Genomic DNA, 6,000 nt, shown 5'->3' with positions numbered 1-6,000 from the left:
AATCCATCTCTAATCTCTATAGCAATCCATCTCTAATCTTTCTCTGTATCAATCCATCTCTAATCAATTTTTATAACAATCGACCTGTTATCCAACTCGATATCAATCCATCTATATTCTCACCCTACATCAGTATATCTCTAATCTGTGTCAATCCATCTCTGATCTCTCTATATCAATCCATCTCTAATCTCTATATAAATCCATCTCTAACCTCTCTCTATATCAATCCATCTCTATATAAATCCATCTCTAACCTCTCTCTATATCAATCCATCTCTAATCTCTATATAAATCCATCTCTAACCTCTCTCTATATCAATCCATCTCTAATCTCTATATAAAACCATCTCTAACCTCTCTCTATATCAATCCATCTCTATATAAATCCATCTCTGATCTCTCCAAATATCAATCCATCTCTAATCTCTATATAAAACCATCTCTAACCTCTCTCTATATCAATCCATCTTTATATAAATCCATCTAAAACCACTCTCTATATCAATCCATCTCTAATCTCGAAATCAATCCATCTCAAACCTCTCCCTATATCAATCCATCTCTAATCTCTATATAAATCCATCTCTAACCTCTCTCTATATCAATCCATCTCTAATCTCTATATAAATCCATCTCTAGCCTCTCTCTATATCAATCCATCTCTAATCTCTATATAAATGCATCTCTAACCTCTCTCTACATCAATCAATCTCTAATCTCTATATCAATCCATCTCTAATCTCTATATCAATCCATCTCTAATCTCTATATCAATCCATCTCTAATCTCTATAGCAATCCATCTCTAATCTCTCTCTGTATCAATCCATCTCTAATCAGTTTTTATAACAATCGACCTGTTATCCAACTCTATATCAATCCATCTGTATTTTCACCCTACATCAGTATATCTCTAATCTGTGTCAATCCATCTCTGATCTCTCTATATATCAATCCATCTCTAATCTCTATATAAATCCATCTCTAACCTCTCTCTATATCAATCCATCTCTAATCTCTATATCAATCCATCTCTAATCTCTATATAGATCCATCTCGAACCTCTCTCTATATCAATCCATCTCTAACCTCTCTCTATATCAATCCATCTCTAATCTCTATATCAATCCATCTCTAATCTCTATATAGATCCATCTCGAACCTCTCTCTATATCAATCCATCTCTAACCTCTATATAAATCCATCTCTAACCTCTCTCTTTATCAATCCATCTCTAATCTCTATATAAATCCATCTCTAACCTCTCTCTATATCAATCCATCTCTAATCTCTATAGAAATCCATCTCTAACCTCTCTCTATATCAATCCATCTCTAATCTCTATATCAATCCATCTCTAATCTCTATATCAATCCATCTCTAATCTCTATATAAATCCATCTCTAACCTCTCTCTATATCAATCTATCTCTAATCTCTCTCTATTTAAATCCATCTCTAACCTCTCTCTATATCAATCCATCTCTAATCTCTCTCTATATCAATCCATCTCTAATCTCTATATCAATCCATCTCTAACCTCTCTATATCAATCCATCTCTTAAACTCTCTCTATATAAATCCATCTCTAATCTCTATATATATCCATCTCTAATCTCTATATAAATCCATCTCTAACCTCTCTATATCAATCCATCTCTAATCTCTATATCAATCCATCTCTAACCTCTATATAAATCCATCTCTAATCTCTATATAAATCCATCTCTAACCTCTCTATATCAATCCATCTCTAATCTCTATAGAAATCCATCTCTAACCTCTCTCTATATCAATCCATCTCTAACCTCTCTATATATCAATCTATCTCTAATCTCTCTCTATTTAAATCCATCTCTAACCTCTCTCTATATCAATCCATCTCTAATCTCTCTCTATATCAATCCATCTCTAATCTCTCGCTATATCAATCCATCTCTAACCTCTCTATATCAATCCATCTCTAATCTCTCTCTATATCAATCCATCTCTAATCTCTATAGCAATCCATCGCTAACCTCTCTATATCAATCCATCTCTTAAACTCTCTCTATATAAATCCATCTCTAATCTCTATATCAATCCATCTCTAATCTCTATATAAATTCATCTCTAACCTCTCTATATCAATCCATCTCTAATCTCTATATCAATCCATCTCTAACCTCTATATAAATCCATCTCTAATCTCTATATAAATCCATCTCTAACCTCTCTATATCAATCCATCTCTAATCTCTATAACAATCCATCTCTAATCTCTATATAAATACATCTCTAATCTCTCTCTATATCAATCCATCTCTAATCTCTGTATCAATCCATCTCTGATCCCTCTCTATATCAATCTATCTCTAATCTCTCTCTATATATATCCATCTCTAACCTCTCTCTATATCAATCCATCTCTAATCTCTCTCCATATCAATCCATCTCTAATATCTATATAAATCCATCTCTAACCTCTCTCTATATCAATCCATCTCTAACCTCTATAGCAATCCATCTCTAATCTTTCTCTGTATCAATCCATCTCTAATCAATTTTTATAACAATCGACCTGTTATCCAACTCGATATCAATCCATCTGTATTCTCACCCTACATCAGTATATCTCTAATCTGTGTCAGTCCATCTCTGATCTCTCTATATATCAATCCATCTCTAATCTCTATATAAATCCATCTCTAACCTCTCTCTATATCAATCCATCTCTATATAAATCCATCTCTAACCTCTCTCTATATCAATCCATCTCTGATCTCTATATAAATCCATCTCTAACCTCTCTCTATATCAATCCATCTCTAATCTCTATATAAAACCATCTCTAATCTCTCTCTATATCAATCCATCTCTATATAAATCCATCTCTGATCTCTCCAAATATCAATCCATCTCTAATCTCTATATAAAACCATCTCTAACCTCTCTCTATATCAATCCATCTCTATATAAATCCATCTAAAACCACTCTCTATATCAATCCATCTCTAATCTCTATATCAATCCATCTCAAACCTCTCTCTATATCAATCCATCTCTAATCTCTATATAAATCCATCTCTAACCTCTCTCTATATCAATCCATCTCTAATCTCTATATAAATCCATCTCTAGCCTCTCTCTATATCAATCCATCTCTAATCTCTATTAAAAAGCATCTCTAACCTCTCTCTACACCAATCAATCTCTAATCTCTATATCAATCCATCTCTAATCTCTATATCAATCCATCTCTAATCTCTATATCAATCCATCTCTAATCTCTATAGCAATCCATCTCTAATCTCTCTCTGTATCAATCCATCGCTAATCAATTTTTATAACAATCGACCTGTTATCCAACTCTATATCAATCCATCTGTATTCTCACCCTACATCAGTATATCTCTAATCTGTGTCAATCCATCTCTGATCTCTCTCTATATCAATCCATCTCTAATCTCTATATAAATCCATCTCTAACCTCTCTCTATATCAATCCATCTCTAGTCTCTATATCAATCCATCTCTAATCTCTATATAGATCCATCTCGAACCTCTCTCTATATCAATCCATCTCTAACCTCTATATAAATCCATCTCTAACCTCTCTCTTTATCAATCCATCTCTAATCTCTATATAAATCCATCTCTAACCTCTCTCTATATCAATCCATCTCTAATCTCTATAGAAATCCATCTCTAACCTCTCTCTATATCAATCCATCTCTAATCTCTATATCAATCCTTCTCTAATCTCTATATCAATCCATCTCTAATCTCTATATAAATCCATCTCTAACCTCTCTCTATATCAATCTATCTCTAATCTCTCTCTATTTAAATCCATCTCTAACCTCTCTCTATATCAATCCATCTCTAATCTCTCTCTATATCAATCCATCTCTAATCTCTATATCAATCCATCTCTAACCTCTCTATATCAATCCATCTCTTAAACTCTCTCTATATAAATCCATCTCTAATCTCTATATATATCCATCTCTAATCTCTATATAAATCCATCTCTAACCTCTCTATATCAATCCATCTCTAATCTCTATATCAATCCATCTCTAACCTCTATATAAATCCATCTCTAATCTCTATATAAATCCATCTCTAACCTCTCTATATCAATCCATCTCTAATCTCTATAGAAATCCATCTCTAACCTCTCTCTATATCAATCCATCTCTAACCTCTCTCTATATCAATCTATCTCTAATCTCTCTCTATTTAAATCCATCTCTAACCTCTCTCTATATCAATCCATCTCTAATCTCTCTCTATATCAATCCATCTCTAATCTCTCGCTATATCAATCCATCTCTAACCTCTCTATATCAATCCATCTCTAATCTCTCTCTATATCAATCCATCTCTAATCTCTATAGCAATCCATCGCTAACCTCTCTATATCAATCCATCTCTTAAACTCTCTCTATATAAATCCATCTCTAATCTCTATATATATATATCCATCTCTAATCTCTATATAAATCCATCTCTAACCTCTCTATATCAATCCATCTCTAATCTCTATATCAATCCATCTCTAACCTCTATATAAATCCATCTCTAATCTCTATATAAATCCATCTCTAACCTCTCTATATCAATCCATCTCTAATCTCTATATCAATCCATCTCTAATCTCTATATAAATACATCTCTAATCTCTCTCTATATCAATCCATCTCTAATCTCTATATCAATCCATCTCTAACCTCTATATAAATCCATCTCTAATCTCTATATAAATCCATCTCTAACCTCTCTATATCAATCCATCTCTAATCTCTATATCAATCCATCTCTAATCTCTATATAAATACATCTCTAATCTCTCTCTATATCAATCCATCTCTAATCTCTGTATCAATCCATCTCTGATCCCTCTCTATATCAATCTATCTCTTTTTTTTTAAAATTTAGATTACCCAATTATTTTTTCCAATTAAGGGGCAATTTAGCGTGGCCAATCCACCTACTCTGCACATTTTTGGGTTGTGGGGGCGAAACCCACGCAGACACGGGGAGAATGTGCAAACTCCACACGGACAGTGACCCAGAGCCGGGATCGAACCTGGGATCTCAGCGCCGTGAGGCGGTTGTGCTAACCACTAGGCCACCGTGCTGCCCTATCAATCTATCTCTAATCTCTCTCTATATATATCCATCTCTAACCTCTCTCTATATCAATCCATCTCTAATCTCTCTCCATATCAATCCATCTCTAATATCTATATAAATCCATCTCTAACCTCTCTCTATATCAATCCATCTCTAATCTCTATATAAATCCATCTCTAACCTCTCTCTATATCAATCCATCTCTAATCTCTCTCTCTCAATCCATCTCTAATCTCTATATAAATCCATCTTTAATCTCTCTCTATATCAATCCATCTCTCATCTCTCCCTATATCAATCCATCTCTAAATCTCTTTTGTTATCAATCCATCTCTAATCTCTCTCTGTGTCAATCCATCTCTCATCTCTCTCTATATCAATCCATCTCTAATCTCTCTCTATATCAATCCATCTCTAATCAATCTCTAAACTCACCGTATATCAATCCATCTCTATTCTCACCCTATATCAATCCATCTCTAATCTCTATATCAATCTATCTTTAATCTCTCTCTATATCAATCCATCTCTAATCTCTCTCTGTATCATTCCATCGCTAATCTCTGTATCAATCCATCTCTGATCTCTGTATCAATCATCTCTGATCTCTATATCAGTCCATCACTGATCTCTCTATCAATCTATCTCTATATCGATCCATCTAAACTCGATATGAATCCATCTCTAATCTCTATAACAATCCATCTCTAATCTCTCCCTATACCAATCCATCTCTAATCTATCAATCCATCTCTAATCTCTATATCAATCCATCTCTAATCTCTCCCTATACCAATCCATCTCTAATCTCTATATCAATCCATCTCTAATCTCTATATCAATCCATCTCTAATCGCTCTCTATATCAATCCATCTCT

Source organism: Scyliorhinus canicula, chromosome 3 (assembly GCF_902713615.1).
Source record: "Scyliorhinus canicula chromosome 3, sScyCan1.1, whole genome shotgun sequence".
In the NCBI taxonomy this organism is placed as follows: Eukaryota; Metazoa; Chordata; class Chondrichthyes; order Carcharhiniformes; family Scyliorhinidae; genus Scyliorhinus; species Scyliorhinus canicula.
The sequence above is the reverse complement of the archived record's forward strand: the minus strand, read 5'-3'. Positions refer to the sequence as shown.